General features: G+C 33.9%; 1 pseudogene; it reads left to right on the top strand.

The window, feature by feature from the left end:
- Positions 1 to 10998, top strand: part of LOC131074160 (photosystem I P700 chlorophyll a apoprotein A1-like) — a 58654-nt pseudogene extending 47656 nt beyond the window's left edge.
- The last annotated feature ends 3353 nt before the right edge of the window (positions 10999 to 14351 follow it).

Consider the following 14351-nt stretch of genomic DNA (forward strand, 5'->3'; position numbering starts at 1 on the left):
TATTCAAATCCTCTAACAAGGTGATCCATTAGCTTGGATTATGAAATCCTCTACCAAGGTTACTCCTAACAGGGTATTGCTTCTAACAAGGCATTTGTAGTCAATCCCTTAACTGGGTGGTTCCTAACAGGATCAGTTCTTAATAGGACTTTTGTAAAAGTTTAACAGGCTTAGCTCCTAACATGGTGAACTTCAAAAGAGTTCAGATAGTTATCTTGTGAGTCTCATCTCACCGTGGTTTTTCCCATTTGGATTTCCACATCAAAAATATTTGTGTCAAGTGGTGATTGTTTTTGTGGTTATGATCTTATGGTTGATTTGATTAAATACTTAACTACTTTGATAAGTCATGGTAACCAGAAGCATTGAGAAATGAAATCTATTGACATATGATAAAGCATTTGGACGTTTGTGAGTTTGAAGTTATTTACTGTTAATTTGTTGTAACAGTCAACCGATTTATCTTATGAGTTTTTATCTTGACAGTGGTATTTCATTGATAAGTTTACTTTGAGAGATTGATTTTGAGATTGGGATAGTTTGTATCAGTTTTTCTATTTACCGATTCAACACCCCCCCCCCTCTCAATAATCAATCAGATACTTATTCTTTCATCATACCATCATTGAAAAGTGACCTTTTCTTGATGGATAGAAATAAGCTTTTAGAAGATTGAGTCTTGGTTAGACAACCTTCCATTCTTGTGTTGGATGCACTTCCTCACCTTACACTTACCTTTTTAGTTTTCACTTTTAGAAACCTTGTAAGAAGGTTAGGAAGACCAACTTATGAGATCTCAAATCCTTTCCAAGGAAGTTGGGAAATGTGAGAAAAGTCTATTTAGATGAAGAAATTAAAACTTAGATTTTTATCACCCACTCTCCAAACTTGGAGACTAAGAATTATGTAGGAATTTTGGATGGAGGGAAGGAAATTTGTGTAAGTGAGGAGACTTGTAGCTACATACCTTTTGGCTTGGTTGGGGAAATTGGGAGCTCTTCAACACATAATCCATAGTAGGGGTTGAAGGTTGGTGCATTGTCACCCTTAGATTTTTAGTTGCATTTTCATGTTTGTCTTTGTGTAAAAAAATCTGGTTGAAAATTTATGTGCATGAGTATATTCTTTGAATCTTTGATTTATGATTTTGGTTGAATTGCTAGTTGTTTTATGTGGCTTTCATTTGAATATTGTGTTTGGGAGTCATGACCAAACTCACCCTTGGGAGGGCAGAGTAGTCTTGGGGTGAAGGGATTGTGGCAGTCTTAGGGTGTAGAGTCAAAAACAAGGATATGGGATCCTTGTTGCTTTTATTTTGTAGATTTGGGGGACATAAGGGGAGTTTTTGGCTTGAAAGCCTTTGGGAGTCATCAGGGATTTTGTGGTCATGTGAGAGACCAAGTTTGAAGGATGTTTAAGCCTTGGAAGCCATTTGGTGATCATTGTATTTTTGCAATTCTCCCCTTTGATACTTGGTCCACCTTCACCCCTAATTTAATTGTCACTTGGTGACTATGCGCAAGCTTGGGATGAGAGTTTTATGTTGTATGTTTCTCCTATGAAAATCTAGAAATTATGTTGAGTTTTGAGTATCTGTGTAACTTGTTTGATAACTAGTTCTCCCAATCTCCGGGGTGGCCTCTTGTAGGCCTAGGTTGGGGGGTGAACCTCCATGGTCACACCAAAAATTTCTCATTATTGCAAGTCTGCATTTTGGTTTGTAGAAAATAGATATCTAAGAGTTAGATTGAAGAAATATTTCAAGTTGTATCTTCATAATTATTCAGATTTGTATCTTTCATGTTATAAGAAGTCTAGAAAAAGGAAGATTGAAAGAGATGAGTCATATGTATTTTCATTTTTATTTTACCATTGAATTTCAAAAAGAAACCTATGTAAAAAAAATTGTATTTGTTTTATTACATTACTATTTTAGTTGTATGACAAAAAAAGAGACATGAATTGTATTTAAAAGAAATACAAAGCTGAAAAAATAATTCCCCTTTTTATATAATGTTGAGTTGTTTATTTTCAGATTATATTTAGAATGAGAAATAGTGAATCTATGGAGTTATAATCTAAAAATTTGAATTATTTATTTTTGTTACAATCACATGAGTGAATTTGTCTCATAATGAGTACTAAAGTATTGTTCAAAAAATACAAGTTCATAAATCTGCACTGTTCATTTAAATCTAAAAGTAATTAGCATGAAATTTTGTCCTTGTTTAAATTTGATTTTGAATCTAGCAATAAATTGCATTTTAGTGTGGCAAAAGTTATTCTAGTAAAGTAAAAGAAAGAGTTCTCTTCCATTTCCAGTTTACATCTAAATAGCTTGCAATAAAATAGATTGGTTTTATAAAGAAATAATAGTCAAATTTATACTATGAATGAAAGAAACTACATTCCAATATAAGTAGAAAGGGATATTATATATATGCCTTGCATTTATCTAAGAACTTAAATATAAGAGTATTAGTTTTAAACAAAACTATAGGATAGAGAGAAAATATTTTTGAGGGTTGAGTATTTCAAGCTCTCTATTTTATCTTGGGGTTGGAAAGAGGAATGATCTCCATTGAAGGGAGTCCTCCTCTCTTCTCCATCTCCCCTTTGTATCTCTATCACAACTTATTTGAAGCAAAAAATAAAAAATGAAGACAAGATCTATCTTAGATTCAATAAGCTGCAATGAATATTGATAACCTATTTTTAGTAGACGTTAGAGAACCAAATTTTAATAGAACATAAGAGAGAAAACTATGGGAGCAGATTTAACCAAGCTTCCTGTTTAGTGTTGGGGTTGGAAAGGAGGAAGGATCTCCATGGAAGGGAGGAGTCCTCTCTTTCCCATTTCACCTCTCGTATCCCTTTATTTAGTAAATAATATATAAACATTAGACAAAAAATAAATAAGAGAATAGATCTACAACTGGCTATCCAAAAGAAAAGGTTTGTAAAAAAACCATCCAACAATATGGATATATACTTGAGTATAAATTAAGTGTCCATATATATATATAAATCTGCACATTAAAATAAACTCAACAAAAGAGATTGTTATTTTCTTCACAAAATCAGTCTGTGCATATACATATATACTTATGTGTGTATATATATATTATATTAAGCATATATATATAAAAAAATTAAAATGAAAAAAAGAAAAGAAAAACGCGGGCGGAAAGGGGGATGGGGGAGTTGAAGGCTCCACCCCACCCCTGTGGGAAGCGGTGTTATGAAGTGGGCCACGACCCACCGGTGGCCGCGACCACACAGGCACGACTCCCTTTAAAATTCTCTGCGCTTTCTCACCGCCATGGTGTATTCCACCATCGCCTCCCTCTTTGACCTCCCTCTTCGACCTCCCTGCACCAAAAATGAAGGCAAGAAGTTAAAAATAAGAGATGCCCTAACTTATTAGTAAGTTAGGGCATAAATAAAAGAGAGGGTCTTAGGAGATGATTTAAAATTTTAGGGTTATAATATAAAAACAATACATTATAAAATTAGAGTAAAAGGGGGGAAGAAACCAATTTTGAATATATATATATATATATATATATATTTGGATAAAGAATTTTAATAGATTAAAAAGAGAGTAGTTTATTTACCATTGTTTGGAGAAGAAAATTATATGTATAAATATATGTTTATACATAAATATAAGTATACACATTAATAAAGGGATAAGTTGAAGACTTATATCTCATTTGTATGCAATTTAATTAGTTGTTTAAAGAGGAAGGATCAATAATGTCGGCAAATAAATAGATTTTAATAATAATATAAAGAGTTTATATTAATATTGATATGGTAAGTTTAGAGATTTTCTTTTAAAAAAAAATAATTATTGTCAATAATGTTAAAGTAGTGTTATTGGATTTATTCTAATCCACCCCATGCGATAATGAAATTAAATAGTTGCTATGAGGATTCTGAATTTTAAACCCTTGGAAAATTATAAATAAGGTGAACTGAGCAACACTTCGTCATATTTAATAAATAAACTAATTAACCGAATCTAATACTATAGTCGACTCTAGGGATAGTAACTTTTAAAGAGATATCCCCTAACGAGTGTAACGTAGTAAAATGGCTTAGGGGTTGAATTTACCCCACCTAGTCAACGAAAGTTAAATGATGCCATTTTAATTTGAAATTACACAAAGAATTAATCCATTCACATTAAGTTGACACTAGAGTAATCAAGTTAGTGAAACCTAGTGTACAACTTGCACTTTAGCATTACGTTTATCTCAAGTAATTATGCTCTTTTAAAAAAAATATTGTTGTTATGTTTTTGCCCTAAAGTTTGGGCATTACAAGCAACTTGTTTGGTTTTGATTTATTATTATTAATTATTTTAGTTGTCCATAAGAAATATTTATCATGGTAACTTCACTTTTAAATCTACACCAAGGAATATATAAAGTAAGAAAACATACCTACATATGTGTGTGTGCATATATATATATGTGTGTGTGTGTGTACACACACACACACATAACTAGCCCAAGGGAAGATGTAACAAGAAAACAACAAAGAGAGAGAACCAAAAGAAACGTAAATCAAATCAAATAATACCTAGACAAATAGAAAAGCCTAGCAACTAAAAAAAACAAACACGCAAAGCAAAAACAAAGACAAGCAAAGACTAAGCACAAGGGAGGAAATGAATAAAAATAAAAACACTAAAGGAAAAAGAAAAACACACAAGGCAAAAAGAAAAGACCAAGCACAAAGGAGGAAAATAATATAAATAAAAAAACTAAAGAAAAAGAGAAGAGCCGAAAGCAGATACAAAAGAGAAGAAAACAATGAAAAACAAGAGAAACTAAAAGAAAAGGAACAAAACTGAACACAAAGAAGAAACAAATAATAGAAAGAAAGAAGAAGAAGAGAAGAGGAAAGAGAAAAAATGAAGATGTTAGCATTGCATTATGTGTTGTCATTGATGTCAACCTTTAGGTCCAAATTAAGTTTGGATGTGGTATGGTGAGCATGAGTGTTCAATTTAGGCATATTGTGCACGTGAAGGTTTCCCAGTTTCATCGGATGTGATTGGTATCTCAAAAGATGTTTTTCTGTATTATTTTGGGTTCGACCTAATCCGAAGCTCGAGGCCTTAGACCAAATATTGAGGATGTATAGTGTGTGGATGCGTTTTAGGTCTGAACTTGGAGATGTATGTAGCATGTTGATATGTTCGAGGAAGAACAACGTGACATGGTTCACTTCTCATTTCTTGCCACCATTGAAATGTTTAATGGAGACCTATTTTAGATCTCTATCTCAACCAACATTGAGAATTATGATTTTCAGAGATAGTATATATAAGATTTTGATTTGGTGATTTCATATATGGCTTTTTGTGTTGAAGATATGCAAGATTGAAGGAATCCAGTGATTGCCTGACACATTTACTGAAAGGAGCTCCAATAGTGTAGACTGTGTTTTTCTTGTGGTGGATTTTCTTTGTCTTTCTTTCTTCTTCGGTAGTGATCCTTTTAGGGTAGTGAGCCTATTTGTAATTTGGCAATGAGCATTTCAGGGTAATGAGCCCATCGACAGTGAGCCAAACCAGTAGTGTGCCACCCTTTGTAAAAATCACCTTGATCAGTGTCACCTTAATCAATATTTATATATTAAAAATTAGCATTAAAGTTAAATACAAAGAATTTGTTGTCAACTGATTCAACCCACCTCTCAAATGCCTAGATATTCACATTCAACAGAAGAGACATCAACAAATAAACAACCTAAGAGGAATAGAAAATTAAAAAACAAACAAGCAAAATGATCACCTAACAGAGGATGGGGGGGGACAACAATGAGGGAACACAAAGCAAGAAAGCCAAGAGAACACTTGCCAAAAAAGAGTGAAGACACAAAGAGAGAGATGTCAAGGCTGAAGATGAGGGAAAGTGTGAAGGTTAGAGAGCAAAGGTTGCAAAGTAAGTCTAAGACTCCAACCCTCATCACGACTAAGGTTGGAAGCATGGTTGTTAATCTCAATGGATTCTTTGAGCTTCCCTTGAAAAATTTATTCTCCTCAAAAAAGATTTGCGTGCTTTCTAAATATATGTGGTGCTTGGTGGAGGAGGCATGCTCAGCTAAGGCAAATTTGGAAATACATTCATGCTTAATGTTGACATTATGCTCTTTGATCTTGGTGATGAAAGTACCAATATATGAGGTGCCACATGAGCAAACTATCTTGTAGACCCCAGAGTCAAGAAGAATGTCTTTAAAGCCTTTGAGAGAAGGCATCCTGTCTCTCAATGTGGAAATGGGATTGAAGGCACATCGAAGACTTTTTAAAAAATGATCTTGGATATTTTGTGAGAAATGCCTTCAATATAAGGGAGATAGGAAAAGGGGAGGGAAGGAGACTGGGTGGAATTGGGTTGCGCAACCAATATGAGACTTATCTTGAGAAAAGGCTCTAGAAATTTATTTGCCATTAAACCCATAACAAAAACACATAGAGATGATGGATCACAAAGTGTGATCCGAAATGTTGATGCAAAATTTTTCACACAATTAAATCTACAAGCAGTTGATTTAACTCTCATGGATTGTGGAATCTTAATATCTATTAATATTTTTAAGTGTTCATGTGGCACTTTTAAATCTACACTAGGGAATACTTTTAGTTCTATCTATATTAATGCACTTTTATCTATATTTCTATCTACACCACATAATATTCTTGCCTTTTGCTAGGTTAAATAATTTAGATTGTCATATTTATATTTTAAAATAACAACATATTCAATTATGCATATTTTCTTTTGAGTAAGGGTTGTGTAGCCATTAGTTATTGTTGTGGACTACATTTTTAATATAAGTAATATTTTTTTTGTTAATTTTTTATTTTATTATTTAAATATTTAAATGATGAAAAATATCTTAATGAAGATTATATGAAGTTAGGTTAATTTTTATTTATTTATTTGTATTTTTATTATTTTGAATTGGTAAATTGAAGTTGTACTAGAAGTAGAATTTTGATTTATTTTAGATTTAAATATAAGTAAAAATGATTATATTTGATATGTATTTAACTTTTTATTTTATTTTTCTAATTGAGTTGACAATAACAATGTAAATTAAGGGCGAGATGAAAATTTTTATCATTAAAATAACATTTAATTATCTCATTATATTATTTTAATAAATAATTATTATATATATTTCAAATACATTTAATTGGGAATGAGAATTGCTAAAAGATTATAAAGATTATCAATGTGATATAGGAATCTAATTCCACACATACACATAGAGAATTTATTAAAAGTATATAGTTAAGTTATATTTATTATTCTACATTGTATGGAATAGCCTTCAACGTCTGATTATTTTATAATTTCACTTGTCCTTAGGAGAATGAGTATTGATGCACATGAGAGGGCACACAGGCCTCAAATAAGATTCAAATGTTAGCATGTTAGTTTCCAACCAAAACTAAAACAAATGAAAAAAATCCCTCACATACATATCAAAAAAGATTAAAAAGCATGCAAAGAAAGAAAGACAAAAGAAGAGAAGGAAGAGGAGTCTCCCTAAGATGCTCTCATGATACCTTTTTTGCTTCTCCCTTGTCCTCTCCTCCCCAAGATCCAAATGAGTGTATGTAGCTCTCAACTTTAGCACTAAACCATGGATGCCAATGGAGATTCAAATGGTCGAATGAACTAAACTTCCTATTGCCATGCAAATGCCTACAACAAGATTACTATGAAAAAGCTCAAGTGTTAGTGTGTATGCAAGTATAGTAACAATGCTCAAAATGCTTCCTTTTTTGCCTGAGGAATGAGGCTATATTTATAGGGAAAATAGAGGATTGGATGGTCAAGATTGAAAGGGCTTGTGAAGGGTTAAGATTGAATGATTTATGATTCATGTGATGGCTTTCAACCTAATCCCATGATGACAAGTGTCAGTATGAGATGGCTTGAGAGGAGAGGCAAAGAGCATTTAATGCCTAAGAAGGCATGAGGGTAACCTCATGTGGTTTGGGTTATTGGAAAAAAGATATTATCCAAGGGTAAGGTTATTATCCAATAGGTAAAATATTGTGCAAAATTTTCCCATGGTTAAGTCTTGACGAAAGGGTCAAGACCCATGTGGGATGGGGTGTTGGAGAAGGGAAGCATTTATGACTCTGTAAGAGTCTTAAATGGGTGAGATGATGGGTTGAGGGTTAATATTAGATTAGGATTTGTGCAAGTGTTTAGAAGAGGGATTAGGATAAATTAGAAGGGGTTAGAAGAGTCTAGAAGGGGTTTTAGAGAAATCTAGAAGAATCTAGAAAGAGGTGGGTGTGGGTAAATAGGATTTTATTTAAATAAAAAATCTATTTAAATGTGCAAAGTTTGCATTTGTAGGAGAATGCAAGTGGACGAGTTATTTTTAAATAAATATTGATTTATTTAAAAAGGGGATTTGATTTTTATATAAATGTTAAATTTATTTAAATAGGAAGAAGGGGGATGAATAATAACTTGGACTATAGTTAGTGATTAAATAAATTGATTAAATTTATTTAACCAGAATAGAAGAATAAGCTAAGTTGAATTAATTAAATATCAATTTAATTAATAGAGAAATATTTAGTCATTAAATACATATTTAATATTCATTTAATTAATAGACAAATTTATGTGTCTACAAGAATCATTTATTATTGCAAATGATTAAGCTAAAATACTTGTTTGACAAGGTGATTATTTAAATCTCATTGTAGTAAACAAATAAATCTCATTACAAATACCAACCAACAATTAATACTCATTGTACACATAAAATTGGCTATGAGCAGGTCATTTCTCAAAGACACTAGCCAAGGGACCTAATACTACCACCTAGATCTGGAACCTACATGCTGATGCTCACAATTTTGATAGCCATACCAATAATTTGGAAGAGATCTCTCACAAAGTATTTAGTGCTCATTTTGGTCAATTAGAAATAATATTTATTTGGCTAAGTGGGATGTACTTTCACGACACTCGCTTCTCCAGTTATGAAGCATGGCTAGGCGATCCTACTCACATTAAACCCAGTGCTCAGGTAGTTTGGCTGGTAGTAGGCCAAGAAATTTTGAATGCAGATGTGGGTGGAGGTTTTCGAGGAATACAAATAACCTTTGGGTTCTTCTAGATTTGGTGAGCATCCAAAATAACTAGTGAATTGCAACTTTACTGCACCGCAATTGGTACATTGATCTTTGCAGTGTTAATGGTTTTTGCTGGTTGGTTCCATTATCACAAAGCTGCTCCAAAATTGACTTGGTTCCAAGATGTAGAATCCATGTTGAACCACCATTTAGCAGGGTTACTAGGACTTGGCTCTCTATCTTGGATAGGACACCAAATACACATTTCTTTACCTATTAATCAACTCTTAGATGCTGGAGTGGACCCTAAAGAGATACCACTTCCTCATGAGTTTATTTTAAATTGTGAGCTTTTAGCTCAACTTTATCCTAGTTTCGCTAAGGGATTGACCCCATTTTTCACCCTGAATTGGTCAGAATATTCAGATTTTTTGACTTTTCACGAAGGACTCAACCCAGTAATGGGGGGTCTGTGGCTGACCGATACTGCACACCACCATTTGGCTATTGCAGTTCTTTTTCTAATCGTTGGTCATATGTATAGAACCAATTGGGTTATTGGTCATAACCTCAAGGATATTTTGGAAGCTCATAAAGGTCCATTTACAAGGGAAGGACATAAAGGTCTTTACGAGATCTTAACTACTTCATGGCATGCTCAATTAGCTCTTAACCTAGCTATGTTAGGGTTTTTAACTATTGTCATAGCTCACCATATGTATTCTATGCCTCCCTATCCATATCTAGCTACTGACTATGGTACCCAACTGCCTCTGTTCATGCACCATATGTGGATTGGTGGATTTCTCATAGTTGGCGCTGCTGCACATGCAACTAGTTTTATGGTAAGAGACTATGATCCGACTACTCAATACAACAATCTTTTAGACCGTGTTTTGAGACATTGTGATGCAATCATATCACACCTCAACTGGGCATGTATTTTCTTAGGTTTCCATAGTTTTGGTCTATATATTCATAATGATATTATGAGTGCTTTAGGACATCCTAAAGATATATTTTCAGATATTGCTATACAATTACAACCTATCTTTGCTCAATGGGTACAAAACACTCATGCTTTAGCACCCAATTTGATAGCTCTTGATGCAACAACAAGCACCAGCTTAACCTGGGGAGGTGGCAAGTTGATAGCAGTAGGTGCCAAAGTGGCTTTGTTACCTATTCCATTAGGAACTACGGATTTCTTAGTACACCATATTCATGCATTTACTATCCATGTGACTGTATTAATATTACTGAAAGGTGTTTTATTTGCTCGCAATTCTCATTTAATACCCGATAAAATGAATCTTGGTTTTCATTTTCCTTGCGATGGGTCTGGTAGAGGAGGAACATGTCAAGTATGTGCCTGGGATCATGTCTTCCTAGGATTATTCTGGATGTACAATACAATTTCGGTAGTAATATTTCATTTTAGTTGGAAAATGCAGTCTGATGTTTGGGGTAGTATAAGTGATTAGGGAGTGGTAACTCATATTATAGGAGGAAACTTTGCATAGAGTTCCATTACAATTAACGGGTGGCTTCGTGACTTTCTATGGGCACATGATTCTCAAGTAATCCAATCTTACGATTCTTCATTATCTACCTATGGCCTTTTATTCTTAGGTGCTCATTTCGTTTGGGCCTTTAGTTTAATGTTCCTATTTAGTGGCCATGGATATTGGCAAGAACTTATTGAATCTATTGTTTGGGCTCATAATAAATTAAAAGTTGCTTCTGCTATCTAGCCCAGAGCCTTGAGTATTGTCCAAGGACGTGTTGTAGGAGTAGCTCATTACCTTCTGGGTGGAATCGTTACAACATGGGCATTCTTACTAGCAAGAATTATTGTAGTAGGATAATAACTAGGAGGATTTGAAAAGCATTATGGCATCAAGATTTCCAAAGTTCAGCCAAGGCTTGGCCCAGGACCCAACTACTCATCGTATTTGGTTTGGTATTGCTACACTGCACATGACTTTGAGAGTCATGATGATATTACCGAAGAGCATCTTTATCAAAATATTTTTGCTTCTCACTTTGGTTAGTTAGCTATAATCTTTCTGTGGACCTCTGGTAATTTGTTCCACGTAGCTTGGCAAGGCAATTTCGAAGCATGGGTCTGCAACCCCTTACATGTAAGACCTATTGCTCATGCAATTTGGGATCCTCATTTTGGTCAACCAGCCATAGAAGCCTTTACGAGAGGAGGTGCCCCCGGTCTGGTCAATATTGTTTATTCCGTGTTTATCAGTGGTGGTATACAATTGGCTTACACACTAATGAAGATCTTTATACTGGAGCTCTTTTCTTGCTATTTCTTTCTTCTCTCTTTTTAACAGCGGGTTGGTTGCATCTACAACCTCAATGGAAACCAAGTGCTTCATGGTTTAAAAATGCTAAATCTCATCTCAATCATCATTTGTCAGGGCTTTTCGGAGTCACTTCTTTGTCTTGGACGGGGCATTTAGTTCATGTCGCTATTCCAGAATCAAGAGGAGAACACATAAGATGGGATAATTTTTTAGATGTATTACCACATCCCGAAGGGTTGGAACCACTTTTTACAGGTCAGTGAAATCTTTATGCTCAAAATCCTGATTCCAGTAGCCATTTATTTGGTACTACTAAAAGGGCAGGAATTGCTATTCTAACTCTTCTCAGGGGATTTCATCCACAAACACAAAGTTTGTGGCTAACTGATATCATGCATCATCATTTAGCTACTGCATTTGTGTTTTTTATTGCTAGTCATATGTATAGAACCAACGTTGGGATTGGACAGAGTATAAAAGATATTTTAGAAGCACATGTTTCTCTGAAAGGCTTATTAGGACGCGGGCATAAGGGTCTTTACAACACAATCAATAATTCTCTTCACTTTCAATTAGGTCTTGCTCTAGCTTCTTTGGGAGTTGTTACTTCCTTGGTAGCTCAACACATGTATTCTTTACCTGCCTATGCATTCATAGTGCAAGATTTTACTACCCAAGCTGCATTGTATACTCATCATCAATACATTGTCGGATCCATCATGACAGGGGAATTTATATTTATTTAAAAATTCTTCTTCTATTAAATAGTTAATTTGAAAAGATTAATTTATATATTTTGTTTTATATTAATTAATTTAATTAAAACATTCTATTAATTAATTCATTTAGCCTTTCTTCATCAATTAATTAAATATCTAAATATTTAATTATTCTTCTATCCACTATCTTATAGTTTCATCAATTAAATAATTATTTAATTATTTAATCTCCCTTTTCCAACTCACCTCATCTCCACATCACTTCTTCTTTGCCAACTCATCCATCATGTGGCTAAAGATATTAATTATTTTAATATTAATATGCATCATTATCTTCAACATTCAATCTATTCTTCAAATAATGTGTACGTACACACATTTCTCAACCTCCCTATATTCTCTCCAACCTTCCTACATCTTTGGAGGGAGCTGAGTCCACTTGTCCTCTTATCCCTAAATCTTCTCCAACTATCCTATATTCTCTCAGGCTTCATCCTCAGTCAAGGTGAGATGGATAACACTTGGCTTCTCCTTCCACCTTTTCCACCATCATGTAGGTGTAGGAGGAACATCTTCCACCTTTATTTTTCACATCTCAACCTCTTGTTCATAGCCATCCAAATTGCAAGATTTAATCATAACTGTTGATCTCTGCCACCTAGGCTTATGCACTAAAAAATCTATAAATAGAGTTTTCCTAAGCCATTTTTTAAACTAATAGCTAATCTTACAGTCATTCTATGAGTCTTTATCTTTGCATCTGTGAGTTTATTTGCTTAGCATTTTTAGTTGTTTTTGAGCAATTTAGCATAAATCATTATCATAGTTTAGCTTTGCATATCATTTTATCTACCAGTCTATTCCACACTTGTCATCTTGGAAGCTACCAAGGCTTGTCTAAGAGCAAAATCATCCACAACCAAGAACAATGGGGTTAGGACACGATGAGACATAATCCATGGAGGTGTAGCAATTTCATTTGTTTTTTCATTTCATGTTATTTCATTGGTTGAAACTTGAGTTATATTTGCATGATATACTCACGAGTTTGCAGGTTTAATCTTTGAGGTGAAACTTAAGTGGATACATTTTTGGCGCCCACCATGGGGTTGAGGCCTCATATTTCATTTTTCCTAATATCCTATCTAATTCTCACTAATATAATGATTTAACACTTTCATAAACATGTTTCACACCTATGTGAAATAAGGTAGCACTTTTATAGCTTAAGTTAATGCTTTTGACCATCAGTTTAGCATTTTTGCTTCATGTGTTAGCGTTTTTATTTCACAGGATAGCACTTTTATCCCATAGGTTAGCGCTTTTGCTTGAAAAATAATGCTTTTATTTAGTAGTTTATCGCTTTCACCACACAAGTTAATGCTTTTCGCTCTCCAGGTTAGTTCTTTTATTCCATAGGATAGCACTTTTGTTATTTTAACGCTTTCATTCCCCCTGTCTGCAAAAAAAATTATAACTTTACAATCTAACATCTAACAGATCTTTGCAGGTTCAACCGTCCAAGACTGATTTTTACAAACTACTGACTTGTGTGCATGCAGGTTTTATTTTCAACAACTTTAATACATTTTCTCACTTAGTTTAACCAGGAGTCTTTTTGGAAAGTAAAAAAAATCATTCATGTTTCACCTAGTTTGACTCAGGGGTCTAATGAATAGTTTACAACTTGCATCATGTGTTTTTAGTAAGGTAGTTGCACATAGGTAATGTAAAAGGTAAAAGAATCATTGTCTATCGTACTTGTTTAAAAGTATTAGGTGAGTATGCTCTCACCCTAATACAATGATGAAAAAACTAGAACTGCTTTTATTTGTCATGTTTTACCTTTAGAGGGCCTTCCTTCTTGAGCTGCCTTGAGGGGGCCAGTGAGAGGGGAACGACCCAAGTGGAAATGGGCTAATACTGAGTCCTTCTGATCCACTCTAAATAAATAATGTCTGTGACAAAATTCATAGATAACATGTGCTGATTAGTTCATACCGACACTATGTTTCCCCATAAACCCTATGGAGCGTAACCTCTATAGGCTGGGAACCTTCTATATTTATAAAGTGTATAGTGCTGCATGTATGGCCACATGACCAGAAGCCCTTACTAAAAACCATTTGTATAGTTGCCAAAAATTCTTCTAATTGTTAGCGTAGGAGGTTGGACCTCTAA

The sequence above is a fragment of the Cryptomeria japonica genome, chromosome 4 (genome assembly GCF_030272615.1).
Source record: "Cryptomeria japonica chromosome 4, Sugi_1.0, whole genome shotgun sequence".
Taxonomy (NCBI): Eukaryota; Viridiplantae; Streptophyta; class Pinopsida; order Cupressales; family Cupressaceae; genus Cryptomeria; species Cryptomeria japonica.